This window comes from Myxine glutinosa, chromosome 1 (assembly GCF_964187855.1).
Source record: "Myxine glutinosa chromosome 1, kmMyxGlut1.1, whole genome shotgun sequence".
Lineage (NCBI taxonomy): Eukaryota > Metazoa > Chordata > Myxini > Myxiniformes > Myxinidae > Myxine > Myxine glutinosa.
In genome coordinates, this window is record NC_136261.1 from 100,010,209 (window position 1) to 100,023,604 (window position 13,396).

At 50.7% G+C, this 13,396-nt stretch overlaps 2 non-coding genes and 1 pseudogene across 2 annotated transcripts; all 3 read left to right on the plus strand.

Moving 5' to 3' along the window:
• Positions 1 to 3,229: 3,229 nt before the first annotated feature.
• LOC137420019 (5S ribosomal RNA) lies at positions 3,230 to 3,348 on the plus strand (annotated as a pseudogene).
• Positions 3,349 to 6,976: 3,628 nt separating this feature from the next.
• On the plus strand, positions 6,977 to 7,095 carry LOC144890204 (5S ribosomal RNA). Its single transcript, XR_013622296.1, has one exon. It is a non-coding gene; the product is annotated as a 5S ribosomal RNA (ribosomal RNA).
• Positions 7,096 to 12,960: 5,865 nt separating this feature from the next.
• Positions 12,961 to 13,079, plus strand: LOC144890310 (5S ribosomal RNA). The gene has a single exon (XR_013622305.1). It is a non-coding gene; the product is annotated as a 5S ribosomal RNA (ribosomal RNA).
• Positions 13,080 to 13,396: the final 317 nt, after the last annotated feature.

The window sequence follows — 13,396 nt, forward strand, 5'->3', positions numbered from 1 at the left end:
GACACCATACCACCCTGCAGTCTTGTAGGCTTTTTTTCCTCCTCCTGGACACCATGCCACCCTGCAGTCTTGGAGGCTTTTTTTCCTCCTCCTGGACACCATGCCACTCTGCAGTCTTGTAGGCTTTTTTTCCTCCTCCTGGACACCATACCACCCTGCAGTCTTGGAGGCTTTTTTTCCTCCTCCTGGACACCATGCCACTCTGCAGTCTTGTAGGCTTTTTTTCCTCCGACTGGACACCATACCACCCTGCAGTCTTGTGGGCTTTTTTCCCTCCTACTGGACACCTCTCCACCCTGCAGTCTTGTCAGCTTTTTTTCCTCCTCCTGGACTCCATGCCACCCTACAGTCTTGTGGGCTTTCTTTCCTCCTCCTGGACACCATACCCCCCAGCAGTCTTGTGGGCGTTTTTTTCCTCCTCCTGGACACCATACCACCCTGCAGTCTTGTAGGCTTTTTTTCCTCCTCCTGCACACCATACCACCCTGCAGTCTTGTAGGCTTTTTTTTCCATCTCCTGGACCCCATGCCACCATGCAGTCTTGAAGGCTTTTTTTCCTCCTCCTGGGCACCATACCACCCTGCTCTCTTGTCAGCTATTTTTCCTCCTCCTGGAGACGATAGCACCCTGCACTCTTGTTGGCTTTTTGTCCTCCTCCTGGACACCATACCACCCTGCAGTCTTGTGGGCTTTTTTTCCTCCTCCTGGACACCATACCACCCTGCAGTCTTGTACGCTTTTTTTCCTCCTCCTGGACACCAAACCACCCTGCAGTCTTGTGGGCTTTTTTCCTCCTCCTGGACACCATACCACCCTGCAGTCTTGAAGGCTTTTTTTCCTCCTCCTGGACACCATGCCACTCTGCAGTCTTGTAGGCTTTTTTTCCTCCGACTGGACACCATACCACCCTGCAGTCTTGTGGGCTTTTTTCCCTCCTACTGGACACCTCTCCACCCTGCAGTCTTGTCAGCTTTTTTTCCTCCTCCTGGACACCATACCACCCTGCAGTCTTGTAGGCTTTTTTTCCTCCTCCTGCACACCATACCACCCTGCAGTCTTGTAGGCTTTTTTTTCCATCTCCTGGACCCCATGCCACCATGCAGTCTTGAAGGCTTTTTTTCCTCCTCCTGGGCACCATACCACCCTGCTCTCTTGTCAGCTATTTTTCCTCCTCCTGGAGACGATAGCACCCTGCACTCTTGTTGGCTTTTTGTCCTCCTCCTGGACACCATACCACCCTGCAGTCTTGTGGGCTTTTTTTCCTCCTCCTGGACACCATACCACCCTGCAGTCTTGTACGCTTTTTTTCCTCCTCCTGGACACCAAACCACCCTGCAGTCTTGTGGGCTTTTTTCCTCCTCCTGGACACCATACCACCCTGCAGTCTTGAAGGCTTTTTTCCCCCTCCTGGACACCATACCACCCTGCAGTCTTGTGGGCTTTTTTTCTTCCTCCTGGACACCATACCACCCTGCAGTCTTGTCGGCTTTTTTCCTCCTCCTGGACACCATACCACCCTGCAGTCTTGTAGGCTTTTTTTCCTCCTCTTGGACACCATACCACCCTGCACTCTTGTAGGCTTGTTTTTCCTCCTCTTGGACACCATACCACCCTGCACTCTTGTAGGCTTTTTTTCCTCCTCTTGGACACCATACCACCCTGCAGTCTTGTAGGCTTTTTTTTTCTCCTACAGGGGGAGGGAGTGTTGTTGGCTTTTTTTTCTCCTGCAGGGGGAGTGTTGTCGGCATTTTTTTCTCCTGCAGGTGGAGTGTTGTTGGCTTTTTTTTTCTCCTGCAGGGGGAGAGTTGTCGACTTTTTTTTCTCCTGCAGGGGGAGTCCTGTTGGCCTTTTTTTTCTCCTGCAGGGGGAGTGTTGTAGGCTTTTTTTCTCCTGCAGGCAGGGTGTTGTTGGCTATTTTTTTCTCCTGCAGGGGGAGTGTTGTAGGCTTTTTTTCTCCTGCAGGCAGAGTGTTGTTGGCTTTTTTTCCTCCTCCAGGGGGAGTGCTGTTGGCTTTTTTTTTCTCCTGCAGGGGGAGTCTTGCAGGCTTTTTTTCTCCTGCAGGGGGAGGGAGTGTTGCAGGGTTTTTTTTTCTCCTGCAGGGGGACTGTTGTAAGATTTTTTTCTCCTGCAGGGGGAGTCTTGGAGGCTTTTTTTCTCCTGCAGGGGGAGGGAGTGTTGTAGGGTTTTTTTTCTCCTGCAGGGGGAGTGTTGTAAGTTTTTTTTTCTCCTGCAGGGAGAGTGATGTTGGCTTTTTTTTCTCCTGCAGGGGGAGGGTTGTTTTGATTGTCTGCGATTTGTGCTGTCTGACACGCTCGCTGGTATGTTCGTTTTTGCCGCACTACTCCTCGCCTTCAACTACAACTACCACTACTACGAGCCTTCAACTACTCCCAACGACCACGAGTACTTCCACCACCCCTATTGGCCTACTACGATTACAACGAGCCCACTTTTATCAGTACCGCCACTGCGACTACGACTACGACTACTAGCTGACTACTACCACTCCCACAAGCCGAATAAAAACCACTCGTACTACTGCCACCACTACCATTACCGATAAGGAATTGGAAAGAATGTGAGGGTTCTCCATTGAAAAAGAAGATCGTGATGGAAAGAAAAGTTTCAAATGGAAATTAAAAGTAAACTCGAACGGCACTCAGAAGAGAGCATACCTCCACCAGGTGCGCTGGTCACGTTTTGTATTCCAGAGTTCCCCTTAACTACCATAACTTTTTGAGATATCCTGCCAGAGGCTATATTGTTTGGCCCGATGGTGAAGAATCACTTTAAAATTCTACGAGATGGGTCCGGATCCAGATCTTCACCAAAATTGAATCGATTCTTCCTTGTCACACACACAACCTCTCCACCAAGCTTCGTCCAAATCCGTCCATAACGTTTTGAGATATCCTGCTGGATGTATCGTTTTTGGCCCTGTCTCCCAATGGTGAAGAATCATTTTAAAGAATTGTCGGAGCCGGATCCGATTCCAGATCTTCACCAAAATCGAATCATTTCGTCTTTGTCACACACGCCACATCTCTGCCGAATTTAGTCCGAATCCGTCTACAACCTTTTGAGATATCCTGTTCACAAACGGACAGACAGACAAACAGACAGGGGTAAAAAACATAACCTCCATCCACCGTTGGTGGCAGAAAATACGAAACTCTCACTTGGGAAACATTTTCAGTCCTTCAAGTATTTCCAAAGAGAATCAGTTATTGCCTACGACCATACCACCCTGAATACGCCCGATCTCGTCCGATCTCGGAAGCTAAGCAGGTTCGGGCCCGGTTAGTACCTGGATGGGAGACCGCCTGGGAACCCCGGGTGTTTTTTTCTCCTGCAGGGGGAGCCTGGGTCGGCTTTTTTTCCTCCGATTGGACACCATACCACCCTGCAGGCTTGTAGGCTTTTTCCCCTCCTCCTGGACACCATACCACACTGCAGTCTTGTGGGCTTTTTTTCCTCTCCTGGACACCATACCACCCTGCAGTCTTGGAGGCTTTTTTTCCTCCTCCTCGACACCATGCCACCCTGCAGTCTTGGAGGCTTTTTTTCCTCCTCCTGGGCACCATACCACCCTGCACTCTTGTCAGCTATTTTTCCTCCTCCTGGAGACGATACCACCCTGCACTCTTGTTGGCTTTTTGTCCTCCTCCTGGACACCATGCCACCCTGCAGTCTTGGAGGCTTTTTTTTCCTCCTCCTGGACACCATGCCACTCTGCAGTCTTGTAGGCTTTTTTTCCTCCGACTGGACACCATACCATCCTGCAGTCTTGTGGGCTTTTTTCCCTCCTCCTGGACACCATGCCACCCTGCTGTCTTGGAAGCTTTTTTTCCTCCTCCTCGACACCATGCCACCCTGCTGTCTTGTCGGCTTTTTTTCCTCCGACTGGACACCATACCACCCTGCAGGCTTGTTGGCTTTTTTTCCTCCTCCTGGAAACCATACCACCCTGCAGTCTTGTGGGCTTTTTTTTCCTACTCCTGGACACCATACCACCCTGCAGTCTTGTAGGCTTTTTTTCCTCCTCCTGGACACCATGCCACCCTGCAGTCTTGGAGGCTTTTTTTCCTCCTCCTGGACACCATGCCACCCTGCAGTCTTGGAGGCTTTTTTTCCTCCTCCTGGACACCATGCCACTCTGCAGTCTTGTAGGCTTTTTTTCCTCCGTCTGGACACCATACCATCCTGCAGTCTTGTGGGCTTTTTTCCCTCCTCCTGGACACCATGCCACCCTGCTGTCTTGGAGGCTTTTTTTCCTCCTCCTCGACACCATGCCACCCTGCAGTCTTGTCGGCTTTTTTTCCTCCGACTGGACACCATACCACCCTGCAGGCTTGTTGGCTTTTTTTCCTCCTCCTGGACACCATACCACCCTGCAGTCTTGTGGGCTTTTTTTTCCTACTCCTGGACACCATACCACCCTGCAGTCTTGTAGGCTTTTTTTCCTCCTCCTGGACACCATGCCACCCTGCAGTCTTGGAGGCTTTTTTTCCTCCTCCTGGACACCATGCCACTCTGCAGTCTTGTAGGCTTTTTTTCCTCCTCCTGGACACCATACCACCCTGCAGTCTTGGAGGCTTTTTTTCCTCCTCCTGGACACCATGCCACTCTGCAGTCTTGTAGGCTTTTTTTCCTCCGACTGGACACCATACCACCCTGCAGTCTTGTGGGCTTTTTTCCCTCCTACTGGACACCTCTCCACCCTGCAGTCTTGTCGGCTTTTTTTCCTCCTCCTGGACTCCATGCCACCCTACAGTCTTGTGGGCTTTCTTTCCTCCTCCTGGACACCATACCCCCCAGCAGTCTTGTGGGCGTTTTTTTCCTCCTCCTGGACACCATACCACCCTGCAGTCTTGTAGGCTTTTTTTCCTCCTCCTGCACACCATACCACCCTGCAGTCTTGTAGGCTTTTTTTTCCATCTCCTGGACCCCATGCCACCATGCAGTCTTGAAGGCTTTTTTTCCTCCTCCTGGGCACCATACCACCCTGCTCTCTTGTCAGCTATTTTTCCTCCTCCTGGAGACGATAGCACCCTGCACTCTTGTTGGCTTTTTGTCCTCCTCCTGGACACCATACCACCCTGCAGTCTTGTGGGCTTTTTTTCCTCCTCCTGGACACCATACCACCCTGCAGTCTTGTACGCTTTTTTTCCTCCTCCTGGACACCAAACCACCCTGCAGTCTTGTGGGCTTTTTTCCTCCTCCTGGACACCATACCACCCTGCAGTCTTGAAGGCTTTTTTCCCCCTCCTGGACACCATACCACCCTGCAGTCTTGTGGGCTTTTTTTCTTCCTCCTGGACACCATACCACCCTGCAGTCTTGTCGGCTTTTTTCCTCCTCCTGGACACCATACCACCCTGCACTCTTGTAGGCTTGTTTTTCCTCCTCTTGGACACCATACCACCCTGCACTCTTGTAGGCTTTTTTTCCTCCTCTTGGACACCATACCACCCTGCAGTCTTGTAGGCTTTTTTTTCTCCTACAGGGGGAGGGAGTGTTGTTGGCTTTTTTTTCTCCTGCAGGGGGAGTGTTGTCGGCATTTTTTTCTCCTGCAGGTGGAGTGTTGTTGGCTTTTTTTTTCTCCTGCAGGGGGAGTGTTGTCGACTTTTTTTTCTCCTGCAGGGGGAGTCCTGTTGGCTTTTTTTTTCTCCTGCAGGGGGAGTGTTGTAGGCTTTTTTTCTCCTGCAGGCAGGGTGTTGTTGGCTATTTTTCCTCCTCCAGGGGGAGTGCTGTTGGCTTTTTTTTTCTCCTGCAGGGGGAGTCTTGCAGGCTTTTTTTCTCCTGCAGGGGGAGGGAGTGTTGCAGGGTTTTTTTTTCTCCTGCAGGGGGACTGTTGTAAGATTTTTTTCTCCTGCAGGGGGAGTCTTGGAGGCTTTTTTTCTCCTGCAGGGGGAGGGAGTGTTGTAGGGTTTTTTTTCTCCTGCAGGGGGAGTGTTGTAAGTTTTTTTTTCTCCTGCAGGGAGAGTGATGTTGGCTTTTTTTTCTCCTGCAGGGGGAGGGTTGTTTTGATTGTCTGCGATTTGTGCTGTCTGACACGCTCGCTGGTATGTTCGTTTTTGCCGCACTACTCCTCGCCTTCAACTACAACTACCACTACTACGAGCCTTCAACTACTCCCAACGACCACGAGTACTTCCACCACCCCTATTGGCCTACTACGATTACAACGAGCCCACTTTTATCAGTACCGCCACTGCGACTACGACTACGACTACTAGCTGACTACTACCACTCCCACAAGCCGAATAAAAACCACTCGTACTACTGCCACCACTACCATTACCGATAAGGAATTGGAAAGAATGTGAGGGTTCTCCATTGAAAAAGAAGATCGTGATGGAAAGAAAAGTTTCAAATGGAAATTAAAAGTAAACTCGAACGGCACTCAGAAGAGAGCATACCTCCACCAGGTGCGCTGGTCACGTTTTGTATTCCAGAGTTCCCCTTAACTACCATAACTTTTTGAGATATCCTGCCAGAGGCTATATTGTTTGGCCCGATGGTGAAGAATCACTTTAAAATTCTACGAGATGGGTCCGGATCCAGATCTTCACCAAAATTGAATCGATTCTTCCTTGTCACACACACAACCTCTCCACCAAGCTTCGTCCAAATCCGTCCATAACGTTTTGAGATATCCTGCTGGATGTATCGTTTTTGGCCCTGTCTCCCAATGGTGAAGAATCATTTTAAAGAATTGTCGGAGCCGGATCCGATTCCAGATCTTCACCAAAATCGAATCATTTCGTCTTTGTCACACACGCCACATCTCTGCCGAATTTAGTCCGAATCCGTCTACAACCTTTTGAGATATCCTGTTCACAAACGGACAGACAGACAAACAGACAGGGGTAAAAAACATAACCTCCATCCACCGTTGGTGGCAGAAAATACGAAACTCTCACTTGGGAAACATTTTCAGTCCTTCAAGTATTTCCAAAGAGAATCAGTTATTGCCTACGACCATACCACCCTGAATACGCCCGATCTCGTCCGATCTCGGAAGCTAAGCAGGTTCGGGCCCGGTTAGTACCTGGATGGGAGACCGCCTGGGAACCCCGGGTGTTGTAGGCTTTTTTTTCTCCTGCAGGGGGAGCCTGGGTCGGCTTTTTTTCCTCCGATTGGACACCATACCACCCTGCAGGCTTGTAGGCTTTTTTCCCTCCTCCTGGACACCATACCACACTGCAGTCTTGTGGGCTTTTTTTCCTCTCCTGGACACCATACCACCCTGCAGTCTTGGAGGCTTTTTTTCCTCCTCCTCGACACCATGCCACCCTGCAGTCTTGGAGGCTTTTTTTCCTCCTCCTCGACACCATGCCACCCTGCAGTCTTGGAGGCTTTTTTTCCTCCTCCTCGACACCATGCCACCCTGCAGTCTTGTAGGCTTTTTTTCCTCCTCCTTGACACCATACCACCCTGCAGCCTTGTTGGCTTTTTTTTCCTCCTCCTGGACACCATACCACCCTGCAGTCTTGTAGGCTTTTTTTCCTCCTCCTCGACACCATGCCACCCTGCTGTCTAGGAGGCTTTTTTTCCTCCTCCTTGACACCATACCACCCTGCAGCCTTGTTGGCTTTTTTTTCCTCCTCCTGGACACCATACCACCCTGCAGTCTTGGAGGCTTTTTTTCCTCCTCCTGGACACCATGCCACCCTGCAGTCTTGTAGGCTTTTTTTCCTCCTCCTGGACACCATACCACCCTGCAGTCTTGTAGGCTTTTTTTCCATCTCCTGGACCCCATGCCACCCTGCAGTCTTATAGACTTTTTTTCCTCCTCCTGGACACCATGCCACCCTGCAGTCTTGGAGGCGTTTTTTCCTCCTTGACACCATACCACCCTGCAGTCTTGTGGGCTTTTTTTCCTCCTCCTGGGAACCATTCCACCCTTCACTCTTGTCAGCTATTTTTCCTCCTCCTGGACACCATGCCACCCTGCAGTCTTGGAGGCTTTTTTTCCTCCTCCTGGACACCATGCCACTCTGCAGTCTTGTAGGCTTTTCTTCCTCCGACTGGACACCATACCACCCTGCAGTCTTGTGCGCTTTTTTCCCTCCTCCTGGACACCATACCACCCTGCAGTCTTGTGGGCTTTTTTTCCTCCTCCTGGACACCATACCACCCTGCAGTCTTGGAGGCTTTTTTTCCTCCTCCTCGACACCATGCCACCCTGCAGTCTTGTAGGCTTTTTTTCCCCCTCCTGGACACCATGCCACCCTGCTGTCTTGTACGCTTTTTTTTCCTCCTCCTGGACACAATGCCACCCTGCTGTCTTGGAGGCTTTTTTTCCTCCTCCTTGACACCATACCACCCTGCAGCCTTGTTGGCTTTTTTTTCCTCCTCCTGGACACCATACCACCCTGCAGTCTTGTAGGCTTTTTTTCCTCCTCCTGGACACCACGCCACCCTGCAGTCTTGGAGGCTTTTTTTCCTCCTCCTGGACACCATGCCACTCTGCAGTCTTGTAGGCTTTTTTTCCTCCGACTGGACACCATACCATCCTGCAGTCTTGTGGGCTTTTTTCCCTCCTCCTGGACACCATGCCACCCTGCTGTCTTGGAGGCTTTTTTTCCTCCTCCTCGACACCATGCCACCCTGCAGTCTTGTCGGCTTTTTTTCCTCCGACTGGACACCATACCACCCTGCAGGCTTGTGGGCTTTTTTTCCTCCTCCTGGACACCATACCACCCTGCAGTCTTGTGGGCTTTTTTTTCCTACTCCTGGACACCATACCACCCTGCAGTCTTGTAGGCTTTTTTCCATCTCCTGGACACCATGCCACCCTGCAGTCTTATAGGCTTTTTTTCCTCCTCCTGGACACCATGCCACCCTGCAGTCTTGTGGGCTTTTTTTCCTCCTCCTGGGCACCATACCACCCTGCACTCTTGTCAGCTATTTTTCCTCCTCCTGGAGACGATACCACCCTGCACTCTTGTTGGCTTTTTGTCCTCCTCCTGGACACCATGCCACCCTGCAGTCTTGGAGGCTTTTTTTCCTCCTCCTGGACACCATGCCACTCTGCAGTCTTGTAGGCTTTTTTTCCTCCGACTGGACACCATACCATCCTGCAGTCTTGTGGGCTTTTTTCCCTCCTCCTGGACACCATGCCACCCTGCTGTCTTGGAAGCTTTTTTTCCTCCTCCTCGACACCATGCCACCCTGCAGTCTTGTCGGCTTTTTTTCCTCCGACTGGACACCATACCACCCTGCAGGCTTGTTGGCTTTTTTTCCTCCTCCTGGAAACCATACCACCCTGCAGTCTTGTGGGCTTTTTTTTCCTACTCCTGGACACCATACCACCCTGCAGTCTTGTAGGCTTTTTTTCCTCCTCCTGGACACCATGCCACCCTGCAGTCTTGGAGGCTTTTTTTCCTCCTCCTGGACACCATGCCACCCTGCAGTCTTGGAGGCTTTTTTTCCTCCTCCTGGACACCATGCCACTCTGCAGTCTTGTAGGCTTTTTTTCCTCCGACTGGACACCATACCATCCTGCAGTCTTGTGGGCTTTTTTCCCTCCTCCTGGACACCATGCCACCCTGCTGTCTTGGAGGCTTTTTTTCCTCCTCCTCGACACCATGCCACCCTGCAGTCTTGTCGGCTTTTTTTCCTCCGACTGGACACCATACCACCCTGCAGGCTTGTTGGCTTTTTTTCCTCCTCCTGGACACCATACCACCCTGCAGTCTTGTGGGCTTTTTTTTCCTACTCCTGGACACCATACCACCCTGCAGTCTTGTAGGCTTTTTTTCCTCCTCCTGGACACCATGCCACCCTGCAGTCTTGGAGGCTTTTTTTCCTCCTCCTGGACACCATGCCACTCTGCAGTCTTGTAGGCTTTTTTTCCTCCTCCTGGACACCATACCACCCTGCAGTCTTGGAGGCTTTTTTTCCTCCTCCTGGACACCATGCCACTCTGCAGTCTTGTAGGCTTTTTTTCCTCCGACTGGACACCATACCACCCTGCAGTCTTGTGGGCTTTTTTCCCTCCTACTGGACACCTCTCCACCCTGCAGTCTTGTCAGCTTTTTTTCCTCCTCCTGGACTCCATGCCACCCTACAGTCTTGTGGGCTTTCTTTCCTCCTCCTGGACACCATACCCCCCAGCAGTCTTGTAGGCGTTTTTTTCCTCCTCCTGGACACCATACCACCCTGCAGTCTTGTAGGCTTTTTTTCCTCCTCCTGCACACCATACCACCCTGCAGTCTTGTAGGCTTTTTTTTCCATCTCCTGGACCCCATGCCACCATGCAGTCTTGAAGGCTTTTTTTCCTCCTCCTGGGCACCATACCACCCTGCTCTCTTGTCAGCTATTTTTCCTCCTCCTGGAGACGATAGCACCCTGCACTCTTGTTGGCTTTTTGTCCTCCTCCTGGACACCATACCACCCTGCAGTCTTGTGGGCTTTTTTTCCTCCTCCTGAACACCATACCACCCTGCAGTCTTGTACGCTTTTTTTCCTCCTCCTGGACACCAAACCACCCTGCAGTCTTGTGGGCTTTTTTCCTCCTCCTGGACACCATACCACCCTGCAGTCTTGAAGGCTTTTTTTCCTCCTCCTGGACACCATGCCACTCTGCAGTCTTGTAGGCTTTTTTTCCTCCGACTGGACACCATACCACCCTGCAGTCTTGTGGGCTTTTTTCCCTCCTACTGGACACCTCTCCACCCTGCAGTCTTGTCAGCTTTTTTTCCTCCTCCTGGACACCATACCACCCTGCAGTCTTGTAGGCTTTTTTTCCTCCTCCTGCACACCATACCACCCTGCAGTCTTGTAGGCTTTTTTTTCCATCTCCTGGACCCCATGCCACCATGCAGTCTTGAAGGCTTTTTTTCCTCCTCCTGGGCACCATACCACCCTGCTCTCTTGTCAGCTATTTTTCCTCCTCCTGGAGACGATAGCACCCTGCACTCTTGTTGGCTTTTTGTCCTCCTCCTGGACACCATACCACCCTGCAGTCTTGTGGGCTTTTTTTCCTCCTCCTGGACACCATACCACCCTGCAGTCTTGTACGCTTTTTTTCCTCCTCCTGGACACCAAACCACCCTGCAGTCTTGTGGGCTTTTTTCCTCCTCCTGGACACCATACCACCCTGCAGTCTTGAAGGCTTTTTTCCCCCTCCTGGACACCATACCACCCTGCAGTCTTGTGGGCTTTTTTTCTTCCTCCTGGACACCATACCACCCTGCAGTCTTGTCGGCTTTTTTCCTCCTCCTGGACACCATACCACCCTGCAGTCTTGTAGGCTTTTTTTCCTCCTCTTGGACACCATACCACCCTGCACTCTTGTAGGCTTGTTTTTCCTCCTCTTGGACACCATACCACCCTGCACTCTTGTAGGCTTTTTTTCCTCCTCTTGGACACCATACCACCCTGCAGTCTTGTAGGCTTTTTTTTCTCCTACAGGGGGAGGGAGTGTTGTTGGCTTTTTTTTCTCCTGCAGGGGGAGTGTTGTCGGCATTTTTTTCTCCTGCAGGTGGAGTGTTGTTGGCTTTTTTTTTCTCCTGCAGGGGGAGTGTTGTCGACTTTTTTTTCTCCTGCAGGGGGAGTCCTGTTGGCTTTTTTTTTCTCCTGCAGGGGGAGTGTTGTAGGCTTTTTTTCTCCTGCAGGCAGGGTGTTGTTGGCTATTTTTTTCTCCTGCAGGGGGAGTGTTGTAGGCTTTTTTTCTCCTGCAGGCAGAGTGTTGTTGGCTTTTTTTCCTCCTCCAGGGGGAGTGCTGTTGGCTTTTTTTTTCTCCTGCAGGGGGAGTCTTGCAGGCTTTTTTTCTCCTGCAGGGGGAGGGAGTGTTGCAGGGTTTTTTTTTCTCCTGCAGGGGGACTGTTGTAAGATTTTTTTCTCCTGCAGGGGGAGTCTTGGAGGCTTTTTTTCTCCTGCAGGGGGAGGGAGTGTTGTAGGGTTTTTTTTCTCCTGCAGGGGGAGTGTTGTAAGTTTTTTTTTCTCCTGCAGGGAGAGTGATGTTGGCTTTTTTTTCTCCTGCAGGGGGAGGGTTGTTTTGATTGTCTGCGATTTGTGCTGTCTGACACGCTCGCTGGTATGTTCGTTTTTGCCGCACTACTCCTCGCCTTCAACTACAACTACCACTACTACGAGCCTTCAACTACTCCCAACGACCACGAGTACTTCCACCACCCCTATTGGCCTACTACGATTACAACGAGCCCACTTTTATCAGTACCGCCACTGCGACTACGACTACGACTACTAGCTGACTACTACCACTCCCACAAGCCGAATAAAAACCACTCGTACTACTGCCACCACTACCATTACCGATAAGGAATTGGAAAGAATGTGAGGGTTCTCCATTGAAAAAGAAGATCGTGATGGAAAGAAAAGTTTCAAATGGAAATTAAAAGTAAACTCGAACGGCACTCAGAAGAGAGCATACCTCCACCAGGTGCGCTGGTCACGTTTTGTATTCCAGAGTTCCCCTTAACTACCATAACTTTTTGAGATATCCTGCCAGAGGCTATATTGTTTGGCCCGATGGTGAAGAATCACTTTAAAATTCTACGAGATGGGTCCGGATCCAGATCTTCACCAAAATTGAATCGATTCTTCCTTGTCACACACACAACCTCTCCACCAAGCTTCGTCCAAATCCGTCCATAACGTTTTGAGATATCCTGCTGGATGTATCGTTTTTGGCCCTGTCTCCCAATGGTGAAGAATCATTTTAAAGAATTGTCGGAGCCGGATCCGATTCCAGATCTTCACCAAAATCGAATCATTTCGTCTTTGTCACACACGCCACATCTCTGCCGAATTTAGTCCGAATCCGTCTACAACCTTTTGAGATATCCTGTTCACAAACGGACAGACAGACAAACAGACAGGGGTAAAAAACATAACCTCCATCCACCGTTGGTGGCAGAAAATACGAAACTCTCACTTGGGAAACATTTTCAGTCCTTCAAGTATTTCCAAAGAGAATCAGTTATTGCCTACGACCATACCACCCTGAATACGCCCGATCTCGTCCGATCTCGGAAGCTAAGCAGGTTCGGGCCCGGTTAGTACCTGGATGGGAGACCGCCTGGGAACCCCGGGTGTTGTAGGGTTTTTTTTCTCCTGCAGGGGGAGCCTGGGTCGGCTTTTTTTCCTCCGATTGGACACCATACCACCCTGCAGGCTTGTAGGCTTTTTTCCCTCCTCCTGGACACCATACCACACTGCAGTCTTGTGGGCTTTTTTTCCTCTCCTGGACACCATACCACCCTGCAGTCTTGGAGGCTTTTTTTCCTCCTCCTCGACACCATGCCACCCTGCAGTCTTGGAGGCTTTTTTTCCTCCTCCTCGACACCATGCCACCCTGCAGTCTTGGAGGCTTTTTTTCCTCCTCCTCGACACCATGCCACCCTGCAGTCTTGTAGGCTTT